Source organism: Castanea sativa, chromosome 5 (genome assembly GCF_040712315.1).
Source record: "Castanea sativa cultivar Marrone di Chiusa Pesio chromosome 5, ASM4071231v1".
Lineage (NCBI taxonomy): Eukaryota > Viridiplantae > Streptophyta > Magnoliopsida > Fagales > Fagaceae > Castanea > Castanea sativa.
The window spans coordinates 75,400,660-75,419,272 of NC_134017.1; the positions used below are offsets into that span (position 1 = coordinate 75,400,660).

The following is an 18,613-nucleotide window of genomic DNA, read 5'->3' on the forward strand; positions in this document are numbered from 1 at the left end:
CTTACTAGTTTTCAGTTTTCAAACAACGTTATTTAATAACACTTTTGTAAATATGTTAAAAACCATAGGGTCCACTCAATTAGACAAAACAGAAACTGACTTCTTTCTCTAACCATGGGGCCCACTTGTTAGCTTTTTAAAAATAAAACACACACATACCAACCATACAATTATATTTTTTCACACATTAAAATATGGTACCAAACACAGTTTTTACTTTATGAATACTGAAAACATGTGTTTTCACAACACTTTTTAAACTATAATTTTCACATAATTTTATACAACGATCCTAGAATTTTCCAACTACACAAACTCATACTATTCATTTTTCTTTTTCTTTTTTGCTGAGAAAATATTTACTATTCTTAAAAAGTATATTTGAATTCACCTGTATCAGTGGCGAAATCAGGATTTTAGTCTAGAGTGAGCAATATTAAAAGTGAAATTAATCTAAAAAATACTAATAAAAAATAATAACAGAATAAATAAAAAATCATAAGCAAATATGAATATATTTCATATTATCAAAATAAATAACAAATTCATTGCTACTAAAAAATTTACAAACTGATAGAGTAAAAATGTGATTAGTGTTACTTAAAAAAACATAATGAATAAATGTTTGAAATTATTTTTTTTTATTGGTGACATGCTAATTTGTAAGATATAAGTAGTAAAATATGTAGTATCATAACATCATTCAAGAATAAAATATTATAAAAGTATCATAAATAATGAAAATTGTGTAAATAATGATATAAAATTAAAATTAAAAAAAAATAGTGAAATAAGTCACTTAGGACAAGACAAAAGTTTAGTGTTTGTGAACCTTTTTTTCCTTTTCTTTTTCTTGAGAGTCACTTTCAACTAAGAAGTCTTTTTTTTTTTCTTTCTTTTTCTCCTCAAAGTCAGTAAGTACTTGAGTTGCTAGAAAATTTTAGGAGTCGGGGGGCAGGTGCCCCCCCCTTGGCTCCGCCAGTGGCCTGTATATATATATGTACAATTCCATATGAAAATGGCCATCATCATCTCCAATAACAACATCACCCTGCTTCTTGCGCGCTGCTGATTCCTTTTCCTCGTTCTCATAGGCATGGCAGTCGATGACATTTTACACACTTCTCACCCTCTTCTTCATTCCAATGTAGCTCATGCCAACAACAACAACAAAAACATCAACTTTGTGTCATTGGCTAAATGGGTTCTTAAATTTACCATGTGGATTGTATTCCTTGCATGGGTTGCTCTCTTTTTTGTCATTCCTACAGACTTCGGGAGTGAACTCTATGCTGACTGGATTGGTGCAACGAATGAAACCCTATTTGGGTACACAGGTAGCTACTTCTTAATTCAACCTCGTTGTCGCATTCAAAAGAGTTTGACTTAAAAATGTGCATTTTCAGGGAGTTATTTGCTGCTATACAGTGGCCCAATTATCATTATTGCTTTTCTTGCTGTTCCATATCTTCTCATCTCTGGGGAAGACCAACTACAAGTACAAGAGTATGTATTTTTTTAATCTATGCACTCCTTTAACAAGTTTGCATTTTGTTTTTACGAGATATGATAGCTAGCTGCAAAAGGAATAATATAATATTGCCCATAATGTATTTGCTTAATTGGAGTCACATAAAAACTTCGTCTATTTCAGGAAGAAGACTCCAAGATTCCGATTGTGGACTTTTCCCGTTCTTGTGGATGGACCACTTGGGGTTGTTTCCGCTGCTGAACTGATTGGCATAATCCTCTTTATCGTGTTTGTTATCTGGGATGTTTATGTCTATACCGCAGTGATCTTAGGAACGTTAACTGATGACATGGACCCCTTAGATCTGTGGTACGATATTTTGTTGGGTTGAGTGTAACTTTGTTTTTTGCTGAATGGGTGTTACTTTGTTTATGACTTCATTGCATAGCTTTTAAAGGCTAGTTTAGTTGTACTTTAAAAAAAGTGGATAATGGAAAGTAGAGTTTTTAAAAAGTATATAATAAAAAAGTGTTTTTTTGAAAAACTGAGTGTTTGGTAAAAACTGTTAAAAAGTGTTTTTTTTAAAAGCTGAGTATTTGGCTAGCACTTATAAAATTTGTAGTTTAAGGGGTAAATTACTAAAAAGGACAATGTTTATATAAAGAGAATTATTTGTTTTAATTACCTCTTTTAATGCAAGTTACGAGTACAATATTTTCACAAAAATTTCACAATAAAGTCTATATAACAAGTTGTTAATGGTAGGAAAAAAAATGTTACTAGTAGGTCTAGATAAGAACTAATAACAACTTACTATTTAAAGTTTATTATGAAATTGTTATAAAAATATTCTGTCAATAGTACAATTTTTTTTCTTAAAAAAAAATAGTACTAACTTAAAAAATTTAAAAATATAATAAAATGTCACAATATTTTCACAATACTAATTTAGAATTAATCTTTGTAAAATAAAATTTTATTAACACTTATCTTTTAAATGAGTTGTTCTAGTACTCACAATTTTTGCGCATACTCTATAACATCGCAGTTATTAAATATTACACACCTATCTTTTATTAAATGTCACAAATAGTACCCGTTTATCTTTTATTACATCCATATGTTTTTTTTTTTCTCTTGATTTTTTCTCCACCACACACCTACCCCACTCTCATCTCTATCTATTACTCTTCTTTTTCTTTTTCTAGTGCATTCCAGATGCACTTTCGCTTTCTCCAGCTCTCTCTTTCTTTCTCTTGCTCTCTCTTTCTTTTACTTTTTCTATTTCTACTTGAAGACTCTAGCAATGATAAGAAATAGAGAAATTAAGAACAAGCAATTGCATGCTCCACTGTTGATTGAAGGACACAGGCAGGCTTTGTCTTTTTTTGCTCCACCGTGGGTTGCTTGATTGCTCCACCGTGGGTCAGATGGCTACTGTTTTTTTTTTTTTTTGCTTTATTGTTATGATTTGATTAATTTTAACATTGTGTTTTTGAGTTTGTATTTTGATTATGCTTGAGTTTAGAGATGTTTAAGAGAAATAATTGTTGTGAATGTTCGATTGAGACTGAGTTTAGAGATGTTTGAGAGAAAAGATCAAGAATCTGTTGTTATCGTTGTGATTTTTGAGTACAAAGAACCTATGGGCAATTTAGAAAAAAAAGAAACCCAAGAAAACGTGATTGTGCGCGTTTTGCAACTGGAGCTTTGAGCTCCATTTTGCAAATGCGCGTTTCTTCAAAAATATAAAACGTAAATTTTTTCAAAAAGTTACGTTTTGTGCTGAACCAAATGCACATAAAGGGCTGGCTTTTTTCAAAACATGCTTTTTGGGCTCAAAACGTTGAAACAAACGGGCACTAAGTAGAAGTTAACACTTTGGGTGAGTTTGATTGAGCTTTTTAAAATTAGACTTTTTGAAAAAGTGGAGTTTCTAAAAAGTGCGGTATGAAATTGAGTTTTTTGTAAAAGCTGAGTGTTTAGTAAAAGCTATTATAAAGTGTTTTTTTTTAAAAAAACTGAGTGTTTGGCTAGTACTTGTAAAAGTGGTGGTTTGAGTGGTAAATTACTAAAAATGACAATGTATATATAAAGAAGTTTATTTTATACTTAAATCAACTACTTCATAATACTTAAATCAATTTTTTCTTTCTAAAAATTTTTTTTTCTCACCAATATTAGCTAATAATAACCTATTATTTAAGATTTATTGTGAAAGTATTGTAAAAATATTGTGATAATTGATACTGATTTTAATTTAAACGTATTATTACAATTATTTTTTTCTCTTTCTAAAAAAATTATTTTTTCTCACCAATATTAGCTAATAATAACCTACCACTTAAGAGTTATTGTGAAAATATTGTGATAATTGATATTGATTTTAATTTGAATGTATTGTTAAAATTATTTTTTTCTCTTTCTAAAAAAATTATTTTTTTCTCACCAATACTAGTTAATAATAACCTACTACTTAAGATTTATTGTGAAAGTATTGTGAAAATATTGTGATAGCATTTCTCAATTTTAATTTCTTATTCTCTATTTTATTTTCCTTTTTTTTTTTCTTTTCATCCGTATTTCCTTCCTCTCTTTTTTTTCCTTCTTTTTTTATTCCCCCTCTTTTTTTCTCCTCCACACACGTACCCTTACTTTTCTTTTTTTCCTTCTTTTCTCTTTTTTCCCTAGCACTTCCTCCACACTCCAGAACATTCTAGTCCACATAGCCTTTCTTTTTTTTTTTCCTTCTTTTCTCTTTTTTCCCTAGCTCTTCCTCCACACTCCACTCTAGAACATTCCACACAGAGCTCTCTTTCTTCCTCTTTCTTTTTTTATTTTCTTTCTTTATTTTCTTTCTTCCTTTCTTAGCTATCTCTTGCCACTTTGTCTGCAAGTTTCTTTCCCTCTATCCCATCAAAACACACAAACTTAAAGGTCAAACACGCAACCACACCATTTGATTCTCATCAAACGAAGATAGAGAGATGGGTCTGCTGATTGGTCGTCTACGCATTTCGCCTCTGTCGTCTGCTGATTTGCTCTACCTTCATCGCTGCCTGTCTTCCTCCCCATTGTTGTTTGATCTCTTCCCCATTGCCAACGACATGCAGTAGAAATGGGTTAGATCGTTTTTTCTTTTTTTTTTTGTTCTGATTTCATTATTGGGTTCCTTTGTAAAATTGTGTTATAAAAAAAGGGATAAGAGGAATGAGGAATATGGTGTGAGTGAGCTTCAGAGAGGGTAGAAGGTAGAGCAGAGAGATGAGAGGGCAGAGCAGAGAGATGAGAGGAATGAGGAATCTGGCGTGAGAAGGGTAAAGTTAGATTTATCAAAGGGTAAAGTGAAGGACAATTTGGTAACTGCACACCCAGTCCAATGGATACATATATCAACGTGCATGGGCTTTTCCAATTTTCTCTGAATAGCTCCATAAATATTATGTGCGTTCTCTTCACAATTTGGAAACGCAACTTTTTCTAAAAAGTTTCTTTTTAGACACATCAAAAGCACATAATATGTTTATGGTTTCGAAAAGTGCCTTTTGGGGGTGGGAAAGCTGAAACAAACAGGCACTTTGTCTCGTTTTCACCTTGTTTACCCATAATTCAAAAGTTGACACTTTGCTTCAGGGGAGTTAATACCATACCAAACCGGCCGGTATGTCTGGTATTTCTCCTACAGGTCACTCAACCGGTACAGAAACATGCTTGTATCGTACCGTTCTAAATACTAGCTAGTACTTGACTATACTTGCTGTACAGGCAAAAATCGGACATTCTAGCTGAAAAATGGAATTTGGACGGTACACCAAAAAAAAAAAAAATTAATCACTTGCACTGTCATCTTTATAGCTCACTGCTATATCTCTAGTCACTAACCCAGCGCCGATCATCCACTCCCAGTGGTTGCTGCCACTGCTTCTTCTTCAACTGTGTCCCAGCATAAAAGTCGCTTCTTCTTCACCTTGATCTAGCATAAGTGTGCATTTGTTTCCACTTTCTTGAGCCAAAATGCGATTTTGAAACTAAAATTTTAAAATTAGCATTTGGTAACATATGCATGGTAGCGTTTGGAAGAAAGTTACGTATTAAAATCCAAAGGATTGCGCGTTTCCTGGACCATTGCCAGCCCTAGCTTTTGGAAAAGCCACAACTGCATTTTAACATTACCGTTGGAGAGCCACCGGCTATTTCCCAAATTGCCCACTATGTTTTTTTAAAAACTCAATTTTACCCTTTGATAAATCAAGGCAGATCGCCATTTGTAGCCCCAGAACCCTTTGATAAATTAATTGCTACAAAGACTACAAAAAATAGCGTCTAGCCCAGGTTCAATTCAATAACAAATTTCCAAATCCAAACATAGAAAAATCTATAACAAATTCCCAAATCAGCTAAGGAAAAAAAAAAAAAAAAATCAATCCCTTGCAAATTAGGATTCCTCAAAATGCAAAAAAAAAACATCGAAATATAGCGAAATCTTCTTTTATGCAGTATCTCCCTTTTGTTTGCTCTGCTCTAATCCAATCTTCAGTCAATGACCGGTGACCACCTCTCTCTTTGGTGTTCTTCATTTTCTTCGGGTTTGCCAAGATCTCTCTATTTTTCATTTTGATCTTTCTCACTCTCTCCCCTTTGATGTAGTAATAGTTTAGAGGATGGTATGATGCCACGAAGTGTACCACAACGATAAAAAAAGCTGCCTCAAATGGTGGTGCAGTGGGTCTTGATTCTTGATGAGCCATGAGGTGAAGTCTCACTGCGAGAAGGAAACTGTGACTCATAGAAATCTCTTTGTTGAAGTGTGGGTACTAGGTTAAGCATGCAATATGTGAAACACAGAGGTAGAGAGAGAGGTGTTGAAACTTGAAAGAGGACAAAAATGTGAAGAAGTGTGTGGAGGAAAATAGAGATAAGAGAGAAATAAAGAAGACAAAAAGGTGAAGAAAATATGGCTGAGAAAAAAAAAAGGTGTTGTGTTGGCTATATGTGTGGTGTGGGGGCAAGGGCATGAACAAATATATATATTTTTTTAAAATAAGCTTATGAAAAAAAAAATTATATTAGAGTAATTCTATCTTTAAAATATTTTTACAACAAATTTTAGTTAACAATATTTTTACAACAAATTTTAGTTAACAATAAATTATTATTATTATTATTATTATTAAGTAGTTTTTTTTTTGAGTAAGTATTATTAAGTAGTTGATTTAAGTATGAAATAAACTCCCTTATATATACATTGTCATTTTTGGTAATTTACAACTCAAACCATCATTTTTATAAGTGCTAGCCAAACACTTAACTTTTTAAAAAATCACTTTTTAACAGTTTTTACCAAACACTTAAATTTTTTAAAAAGCTCAGTTTCATACTGCCCTTTTTGAAACCTCCACCTTTTTCAAAAAGCCCAGTTTTAAAAAACAGACCCTCTCTTCTTTGTATACTTTTCTTGTTTTGTCCACCTCCGATAGTCTAATCAATGTGAATGAATGATCTTTAAATGGGCTAAAGTAAAAACTGAAGTTAACTTTTCAAATTTTGTCTTTTTGACATCACACCGCTTGGTACTTTTATTTTTATTATTATTTTTATTATACTATCATTTTATTAAAAGGATAGAAACATTAATGAGATGTAAACCGAATATATTTTTATAGTCTGTTTGGGATCCGCTTATTTTATGAAACTAAAATTTTTTTGCTGAAAGTACTGTAGATAAAAGTAAAACTTAGTTGAAATAGTATAGTGGGACCGATGAATAGTACAGTAGGACCAATAAATAGTACCAATAAATAGTACCAAAAAGTGCAGTGAGACTCATAAATAGTAGTAAAAATAAGTTAAATAGTAAAATAAGTTAGCAAATTTCATCCATACCAAACGCGCACTTAGTACAAATATTGTAATTAATGTAAGAGATTATTATTAGTAGTAGCAAACTAGTTAGTAGTAGTAATTTTGTTAATAAATTATATAAAATTTGACTAATAAATATATAAATAATATATAGCGGTAATTCCAAAACTGTTCAATGATATTAACCAGTACCGAAATATATTGTTTTCTGGGCCAAACTGAAACGGCCTCCGGTACGAAATTAACTCCCTTGCTTTGCCCACCTGAGATAATCTCCATTAAACTTCCATAAAAGCATCTCTAGCAGTTTCTCCAAAATTTTGTACTATTTAGAGAGTGAACCGTTACAATTATCTTATACCTACTTTTTCAAATACTTTTTTCTCTGCCACACACATACCCTACCCCACTCTTCTCCTATGTATCTACATTTTTGTTTCTCCTCCACACATCTTTTGACTTCTCCTTTGTGTCTAAATTTTTGTTTTTATTTTCTTTCCTCTTCATCTCACTTCACACACGCACAACTGGCCACTCTTTGACTTCTCCTTTGTGTCTACATTTCTGTTTTTATTTTCTTTTTTCTTTGCTCACTTTACACACACACAGCCAGCAGAGAGAGAGTTGGCATTCATCTAACTTTGTTTTCTAATGAGAGAGAGAGAGAGAGAGAGAGAGAGAGAGAGAGAGAGAGAGGGAAAAAATGTCTGGAGTTGCTACAGTTTTTGCTACGGTGCTCTCTTCTTCAAGAAAGCTACTATAGCAACTTTTAAAAAAAAATTTAGAGTTAGAGAGGCTGTTAGAGGGTGTTTTTGGTGTGCTTGCTCTCCAAAAAAGGCTTTAGAGAGCCTATTGTAGATGCTCTAACCCACCTCTCTATTTTCACAATTAAAAACATAAAAAACATAAAAATCAAAAAAGAAATCAAAAAGTGGTATTTATAAAATAAATAAATAAAAAATGTGAAAGAAGAACAAAAGGAATTAAATCCAAATCCTGGCCTCCTCATAAAGTCTCTAGAACGTATGAGGTATTGAAGAAACTAAGATAAAAGTTATAGAGAACCCAAAGCACATCACTCTCTCTTCCTTTTCCATTTTTTCTCTACATTTCTTTTCTTGGTGAAATTCACCTTTGGTATTGAAGTTATAGAGACGATGGAAGTTTAAGAGAGAGTCGATGAGAGTGTTTTGACACATAGCTTGTTTATTTACAAAATTCCTTTTTTGTTCTATTTTTTGTGTTTTTATTTTTATTTTTATTTTTTGTGTTGTGAGGAGAGAGACATAAAAGAGGTGCAAATTAAAAGTATATATTTACTCTTATTTTTTTAATGGAGGTGGGTTATAAGAGACAAAAGGAGCTCATCTTAAGTGGGCAAAGTGTCAAGTTTTGAATCATGAATAGGCAAGGTGAAAATGGGTTTAACCACAAGTGGATTTACTGTAATTTTTCCAAACTCTTATACCAAAGCTGGAATTAAAATTACTGATCTCTCGTATTAGAATGATGAACTACTTCTCTAATCTAAATACATATGAAAGTTTTGAATGTACACACTCACACACAGTACCACCACGGTTTTGAAAACTGAAATTGGTCCTGGTTACCAGTTTTCCCTTTTTTTATTGGATTGGATTAGGGTCTGATTTTCGGTTGAACTAGCTGGTACAGTCTAAGTTTTAAAACTATGGCTACAGCCACAAATTATTTTACAACATTTTTACAAACTATTGATGTAGAAAATTCTTATTGGTTCTCATCTCGGCCCACCACTAATCAGTACCTCAGCAATTTGTAAAAAAAATTTATAAAATAGTTTGTGGCTTCAACATATTCCATATAAGAAATAGAGTTTGGTGCTTAACCTAACAAACTTTCCAACTAAGAAATAATAGACTGACACGTGGCTAATAACTAAAACTAATTTAACGAACTTCTGTTACGGCTTCAATGACACCATTTGAGAGCTTTCAAACTACAATTCATTGTCACTGATCTGAACTCATCTCTTTGCAATCATAAAACATGTTGTATATGAGAAATTTAAATTCTTCAGAGTGCATTTTCCCTATAAATGTTTTAGAGCTCTTTTTCTTCAGTACATGAAGATTGGTTTCACTGGTTGAGATTCCTAGTTTTTTTTGAAATTTTCAGTTGTTTCATCATGTTAAGACTGGGACTTCACTTTGGTACTATCGGATTAGATTGCTTGGCTTTTTTGTTTCTTCCGGTTGCAAGGGGATCAATTCTTCTCCGCCTTATAGATATCCCTTTCGAGCAAGCAACAAGATATCATGTGTGGCTTGGACATCTCACTATGCTACTGTTTACTCTCCATGGACTACTCTATGCAATTGCATGGACAATTGAGGGACACATCCTAGACGAGGTGAGTGCTAATGGTGTAATTCTTTTTCTTGTGCATAGCCATATTTATACATATGTGTTTCTCTTTTCCTTATATATATATATATATATATATATATATTCTTCTTTTGGCAAACAAACAAATATATATACACAAGCATACATGCAAAAAGAATGCAAAGGAAGGGAAACCGCAATTGAAAATGGAAAAATGGGAATGACAAGAAGACTAGAGAAATTATTTAATAGAGCAAAGAGTTTCAAGACTTACAGATGGGGAGGTGCTGTGCATCAGTAATACTGTTATTTTTGTTAATTTGATTTGACCCTCTTTGAAATTGATCCTTTATGCCGCTACCTTCTGGTTTGGCTGTTTTATTCATAATTCTTTGGTTAAAATTTTTTATTAATTATTAATATGCACAAATTACCATGAATTGCCAGTTTCCAATGCAAGAGTAGTGAAATAAAATTTTAAGTTATGGACAGAAATAATGGGAATGAGGAGATAGCTATTTGACAAGGTGGGAGTTGCAATTTAAAAATAGATTTATTCTTGAGCAGTTCTGCTTGAGGTTAGAGATGGTGCAACATGTTGGTTTTGGGGGTGAAATATAGCTATGCAACCTGGAGAGTTAAGGTTTTTCAGTGGAACTAAAGCAGGCTTATAAATATGGTTTGGTGGCTGCCTTTATTCATGCTTATTATACAAACTAGTCGTGGCCTTTGTCATTTGAACTAATTTAATGAAGAGTAATGCATTTTATAATCATATTTATTGCAAATTTTTATTTATTTATTGTAGAATTGTTTTATTTAAATTTTGAAACATTAATTTTACTATAATCGGTTGACTAATTTTTACATCTCTCAATTAAACACATTTTGCATTCTACATGCAAACCTTCTTTTCCATAAAGTTTGAAATAATGTGGGTAATTTTTTTCCTATGGAAGTTAAAAATTAAAATTCTTATACCTTATTTTGATGTTGTCTAAAAAATTTGGCGATTCTCTTTCAGGGGTTGTAATTTATAAGTTGTTTAGGGTATTAAATATAGTGTTGTGTGTGATTTATAGAGTAGCGACTATTGTAGTTATTAGCAATTGGTTTTTCATTGTCTTTTAAGTTAATAAAAACCTTGCATATACGTTTTTTTTTTTTCAAAAAAACCTTCACATATTTTTTTAACATGAATTTTTACATATACCTTAATAAGTAAACTATATACATTTCATTTCCTTAGATGCTTAAAAAACAAAGACATGTATTCCATAATAATAGTGACTAATTAGTTTTTTCATGATCTCATTTGTAACATTTTTTACCATTATTATATTTTATTGGCTAATGATTTGCATAACAAAGGCATTAAATGAGAGATAAAATCTTAGAACCTTTAATTAGATTATTAAAAATTGTGGTGTGTGAAAGGCAAGGACTAGGGTTCAAGTTTATAGGAGAAAACTTCACACACATATACACTTAGATTAAGTTAAAGTAAAATTTCTATCTTGTATAAAATAAAAATAAAAAAAGGTCGTGGTGTGTGAAGAATATAACCATTTAAAGATTTTTATTTTTATTATATATAAATAATGTTAAATGAAATGTCAAAAAAGGGATTTTGAAAATTTCCATCTTTATTTCTTATATATTTCTATTAGTACTGAAGAAAATCTGCCTTCTAAGTTTGATAATAAATATGGTTTTCTAGATTAGAGTTTGATTAGTTTTAGGTTTAAATTTTGTATGAATTTATTTAGTTGTTGATTATATGATTTAATTAAATGAATTTAACAATTTATTTATTTGGACTGTAAAGTTTTTAATGATATTCGTAAGGTCATTTTTAATTATATTTTTACTCCTTCAACTATCAGCCTCTTTGTTTTCTAATTAACAGTTACTAATTAATTTATTTAATCACTTGTTTCTCAAAAAAAAAAATTGATGTTTCATTTATTTTACTAATCTCTCTCTCTCTCTCTCTCTCTCTCCATTAACATTCTATTATTTTCTCAAATTTAATGATAATTCTAATGTACTAAAGGTGAGTTTGGTTGAGCTTTTTGAAAAAGTGCATAATGAAAAAGTTGAATTTTCAAAAAGTCCATAATGAAAAAGTGTTTTTTCAAAAAGCTGAGTGTTTGGTAAAAACTGTTAAAAAGTGTTTTTTGAAAAAGTTGAGTGCTTGGCTAGCACTTATAAAAGTTGCAGTTTGAAGGGTAAATTTCCAAAAAGGACAATGTAGATATAAGGGAGTTTATTTCATACTTAAATCAACTACTTCATATACTTAAATCAATTTTTCTCTTTCTAAATTTTTTTTTTCTCATCAATATTAGCTAATAATAACCTACCACTTAAGATTTATTGTGAAAATATTGTGATAATTAATTCTGATTTTAATTTGAACGTACTATTACAATTATTTTTTTCTCTTTCTAAAAAAATTATTTTTTCTCACCAATATTAGCTAATAATAACCTACCACTTAAGATTTATTGTGAAAATATTGTGAAATTATTGTGATAATTAATACTAATTTTAATTTCAACGTACTATTACAATTATTTTTTTCTCTTTCTAAAAAAATTATTTTTTTCTCACCAATATTAGCTAATAATAACCTATCACTTAAGATTTATTGTGAAAATATTGTGAAATTATTGTGATAATTAATACTAATTTTAATTTCAACGTACTATTACAATTATTTTTTTCTCTTTCTAAAAAAATTAATTTTTCTCACTAATATTAGCTAATAATAATCTACCACTTAAGATTTATTATGAAAGTATAGTGAAAATATTGTGATAATTGATACTGATTTTAATTTAAACGTACTATTAAAATTATTTTTTTTCTTTTTCTAAAAAATTATTTTTTTCTCACCAATATTAGCTAATAATAATTTACCACTTAAGATTTATTGTGAAAATATTGTGATAAAAATTGATATTGATTTTAATTTGAACATACGATTAATATTATTTTTTTCTCTTTCTAAAAAATTTATTTTTTTCTCACCAATATTAGCTAATAATAACCTACCACTTAAAATTTATTATGAAAATATTGTGATAGTATTTCCTTTCTCTTTTTTTTTTCCCTCTTTTTTTCTCCTCCATACACGTACCCTTCTCTCTCTTTTTTTCTCTCTTTTTTTTTCTCATTCTTTTCCTCTTTTTTTCCCCTCCACACATGTACCATTCTCTTTTCCATTTTGTCCTTCTTTCCCCTTTTCCTCCAGAACATTCATTCCGCAGAACTCTTTCCTTTTTCTTTTTCTTTTTTTCTTCTCTTCCTTTCTCTCTTTTCATTCCGCAGAGTTCTTTCTTTCTTTTTTGTCTTTTTTTTTCCTTCTTCTTCCTTTCTCTCTTTTCATTCCGTAGAGCTCTTTCCTTTTTTCTTCTTCTTCCTTTCTCTCTTTTCATTCCGCAGAGCTCTTTTTTTTTTTTTTTTTTTTTTTTTTTTTCTCTTACCACTTCGTCTGCAATGAGAGTCACTGTGTGTGAAACTTTGAAGGTATTGAAGGGCGATTTGGTAATTGGTAGCTCACCCAACAGATATATTAAACGCTCACCAACTTTTAACAAAATGGACCGTATCAGCTCTAAATATCAATCGCTAGAATTACACACAAATATAAAACGCAACTTTTTCCAAAAAGTTGCGTTTTATTCTAACCAAACGGAATTTTTGGGCTGGCTTTTTTGAAAACGCAACTTTTGGGGTGAAAACGCTGAAACAAACGGGTACTAAATATGCATTGTAACCTTTTTTATTTTTATTTTTTTTTCATTAGATTTTGTTGCCATGAAGTTAGTATATCCATGACTATTAGTTTTTTTTTATAGGACCATAACTATGAGTTTGTTGTATGATATGTCTACTACTAGTAGGGATATAGGGATAGAAAAATAGTGATATTAAAGTAGAGAGTAGTAGGGATATGAAAAGTTAAAATGATTTGAGAAAGGTTGAAGAAGGTTAAGGTAGAGAGTAGTGGGGATATAAAAAGTTAAAATGTTATTGAAAAATTAATAATAAATAAGAATAGCTAAAAATAAGATATTTTGATTGTAATAAAATATAGTTTTAATTCACTTTAAATATTAAAAAATCATATAAAAATTGGGAAAAAAATTGATAATGACATGACTGCTGATGTGGCTTAACTAGAGCAGAGTGTTATACCTCAACTTTTCGATATATATAAATATAGATAACATTGTGATTGTTCAAAGACACAAGCACGACACTATAAATAGTTCTAGAATGGGATTTTGTGATTTTTTTTGTGGTTAAAATACCTGTTGACAACCTTTTATGTTATGATGTAAACTCTTCTACTTCAAAAACTCTTGATCATTGGATGGATCATATTGATATTCTTACTAAGGCCGTTTGGTGATTGTATACTGATTGTTGCTACAATTATCTTCTTCTTCCTTTTTTTTCTTTTTAATATATCTTCTTCTTGATTCAATGATATGGTTGCTAATAATTACTTAGCACACACAAACTATGAAAGCATGGTGCTAATTTACAAGTCATTCACCTAAATTGTTTGATGACCTTTGGCTCATATCCATTTTGTCTTCTTCATATGACAACATTCATGATTCTAACTAGTTCATGATAATTAAAAAAAAAAAAATGAGCATAGAATTGAGTCCCTTTAGTCTTGACTTGTATGTAGTCATAATCTTTTAGCTTATGCAGTGCTTGGTATTTCTGTATGCATGCGCGGGTCAGAATGCTTCCTTGGTTTTGGAAGAAGCCAAGCTGATATGTGTTTATTTATCTCTCTAATTAATTTGATGCTTATCACACAAAATCTGTTTAAATTTCCGTTCAAGTCATTTTTAAATTACGTAGAACTAGGTTGTAACTAATTTCATCCTCTTCTTCAAGACTTAATTGAGAGGTAAGTTAAGTCATCGAGTAGCATCACAGAAGAAAGACGAGAAACCCATATCCTTTGTAACCCTTGTCAATGTCATAAACCATATTCTTTTTCTTCATTCATAGAATGTGTCTAAGAATACCTTCATGGAAAGAAATATAAGGTCATTTGAAGATGATGCTGCTTATATCTCTAATTGTTTGATGCAGATGTTTCAGTGGGTAGATCTCGGTGTTTCTCATTTTCCAGGTGTTATAAGTCTGGCAGCTGGTCTACTAATGTGGATGACATCACTTCATCCAGTGAGAAAGAAGAAGTTTGAGTTATTCTTCTACACTCATCAACTATATGTAATTTTTATTGTCTTTTTAGCTTTGCATGTTGGGCATTTCTTGTTCTGCGTATCTGCTGGAGGAATATTTCTTTTCATTCTAGATCGCTTTCTAAGATTCTGCCAATCACGAAAGACTGTTGATATCATTTCAATCAAGTGCCTTCCTTGTGGAACTATGGAATTAATGCTTTCAAAACCTGCAAGTAATACTAGTTCCCCACAAATTTGTAGTTTCCTTGTTTTTATGTTGTTCCCATAGTTGTGACACTTTTCCTCAACAATGTAGATTTGCGGTACAATGCCCTCAGTTTTATTTTCCTTCAAGTTCGGGAATTATCTTGGCTGCAATGGCATCCTTTCAGTGTTTCATCTAGTCCTCTGGATGGTAAATATCATCTATCCGTTCTCATTAAGGTTATTGGGGAATGGACAAAAGAGCTCAGAGGAAATATCTTGAATAGTTCTGGAGTTGACCTACATCTCCGGCCTCAAACAAAGATAACAGCTTCTATTGAGGGGCCTTATGGGCATGAATTACCATATCACTTGATGTACGCACCCAAATAGTCAATTTCACTAGAATTTACTAGATATCAAGCTTAATTTTAAGTTTCATATTATCTTCTATTTTATGAACTGACTTCACCATTTGATTCTCTAGGTATAAAAACCTTATTTTAGTAGCAGGTGGTGTAGGAATTTCACCATTTCTGGCTATCTTGAGTGACATTCTCCATCGTACTAGGGAAGGAAAACCTTGTTTGCCTCAAAACATCTTGATTGTTTGGGCTGTGAAAAGATCAAACGAGCTTCCTCTTCTTTCTACCAATGATATGGAATTAATCTGTCCATTTTTTTTGGATAAACTAAATCTTGAGATTCACATTTTTGTCACTCAAGAATCACAACCTCCACTGGTATGCTTAGTTATGCTCTCACGCCCTTGTTTTTTATTTTGTATTTAAAGTTATCATGTTCATGTTGTGACATTTAATAGTTGTTATTTATTTGTAGGAAGAGGGTCAAGTACAAGAGGCTACGAACTCTTCTCCTTCTGTGTCTAACAACTACAGTATGTCAGTTTTGGTTGGTACAGGAAATAATATATGGTCTGGACTATATGTTATCTCGTCTACACTAGGCTTTGTTATCTTACTGTATTTACTGGATACTTTCTACATAAACTCTTATGACATATCTCCATGGTGGTACAAAGGGCTTCTCCTTCTAATTTGCATGCTTGCAAGTGTCTTTATCTTTGGGGGTGTTGTGGTTGGTTTGTGGCATCTTTGGGAAAGACAAAATGCAGCAAGGGAGGCATGCAAGGATGATAGGATAATGGTTGAGAAGATGCAGCATAATGAAATTGTAGCTCACACGGATTCATGTCAGCAAAATCTTGCGAGTTCAATTAAAACTTATTATGGTTCAAGACCAGACTTCAAAGGTATAACATCTCAACTTTTGTTCAAAACATAAATTAAAAGAATAATAAAAACAACAATGACAATGATGGTGAGGACAACCAAATTTTAGTCCCAACAACAACAATAGACTAGTCAAGGTTAGCCACATGAATTTTTACTTGTAAGGGACACCTTAATGTGTACATGTCTATAGTGACTAAATTTCACATAAGCCATCAATCTACCACAACCCTCTTCTACTTACCAAGCTTAGAACCAGCTGTGAACAAAACATTTGACATAAATGGATGGAGTAAAACTAAAAGAAACATGAAAAGAAAATCTTAATAACAAAGTTTAACCTCTTTTAATACCCCGGTCTTTAGACACTCGCCCTACTTCTAAAGATAGATAGAAAAGGTTGGAGAGAGTTAGTTGTACTACACCAAAGGCTTTCTTGATTGCCTTTCCTTTGTCATGTTGCAGATATTTTTGGGGATATATCAGAGAAATGGGGCTGCGTTGATGTTGGTGTTATTGTGTGCGGTCCTCCAAGTCTTCAGACAAGTGTTGCTAAAGAAATCAGGTCACAGAATATTAAGAGACAACGCCATCATCCAATCTTCCATTTCAACAGCCATAGTTTCGATCTATAAGCACCACCTTCATCATCTCATCTTCCCCTTAGGTGGCGTTTGGATCCGGATGAAAAGCCAGCGTCTACGTTTGGCATTTCCTTTTTATTTTTTTTATGCACGCGAGTTACACTGTTCAGAAGACATTATGCACTGTTTATGTATTGTTCACGCACATTTTATGCACTGTTCACAGGACCACAACCACTCTATTCAGAAAAAATAAAAATAAAAATGAGTCCCACAGCACTATTCACACATTTAAAAATTATTTTGCTACAGTGTTTTCAGTTTTTAGTTTTCAGTTTTCGGCAAAATAAGCGGTATCCAAATTGACCCTTAATGTAATCAATTATCTTAGAAGCTAAATACTCTCTATTGATATGGATAAATATTAATAACAATATACATACAATTATATGTATGTGTATATGTACTTTTAAGTTATTATTATTGGGTTCCTTGATCTTTAATAGGAATTCTAGAGATGATAGTGGAATTATTTATTCTAACCTCTAAGCTCTTAAAGGAAAATAAAAGAGTGAACAAATAAATAAGATACATTTTGTTACAATACAAGCTTAACAGGCTTTAAGATTTTTGTATTATTGTACTACATTTACTTTTATTACACTCATATTGGTGAACCTCTTTCTTTATAAAATAGTCCCTTGTATAATATTTGAGGCAATTTTATACAATAAGAAATTCAATCTTTTAACATGGTATACTTAGTACGTAGAGAACCTCTTCTTCATGCTACCTTCTATAGATAGCTAGTTGGGAGTCTAGTCTAGCTCATTGCATAGATATTTCCTATGTAATCCACCATGTCAGTCAATTCATGGTTGCAACACGGTTCTCTCAATATGTTGATGTTCCCAGAGTCCTCCAATATCTGAAAGACACATGTTTCATAGATTTCACTTTTCCTATCTTTCTCCATTGACTCTGCAGCTTTCTAAAATGCAAATTGGGTAGGCAATCCCACTGACCATTGGTCACTACGGGGTATTGTTTATTTCTTGGTGATTCCCTCATCTCTTAGCACAACAAGAAACAAATTGTCATTACTCTCTCCAGTACTGAGGCAGAAAAATATTATGCACTTGCTAACACCACAAGTCCACAACCAAGCTCTTTGGTTGTCTTGGCTCCTACAAGATCTTGGAGTTAATTGTTTCATAGAGACTTCAATCCACCATGACCATTGAAATGTGATTAAGATACCCACAATGATGTCTTTCATATGCATACTAAACATATTGACATTGATTACCACTTCTTGTATGATCATTTGTTTCAAGGTACTTTATAGCTATGAGCTGTCTACTCTCAAGATTAGCTAGCTAATATCTCCACCAAGCCTCATCCATTTTGAAGATTTCATGAGTTGGTTTCCACTGTCAAGTTGGCCCCACTTTATCCAACATGAGCTTGAAGTTGTCTTTAACACACTTTTTTTTTTTTTTTTTGGTGGATGGGGTTTTTTTTTGGGTTGGGGGGGGGGGGGGAGGGAGGAGGGGAGATGCGGTCAACCTGTTCTACAGGGGACGAGAGTGTTCAGAACTAAATTGCTTGGGGTTTAAGGAGATTAGCTCCAATTTTTAGATAGAAGTA

The 18,613-nt window shown here is 31.7% G+C and overlaps 1 pseudogene; it reads left to right on the forward strand.

Annotated features, from left to right (window-relative positions):
* Nucleotides 1–1,096: 1,096 nt before the first annotated feature.
* Nucleotides 1,097–17,014, forward strand: LOC142636705 (ferric reduction oxidase 7, chloroplastic-like; annotated as a pseudogene).
* The last annotated feature ends 1,599 nt before the right edge of the window (nucleotides 17,015–18,613 follow it).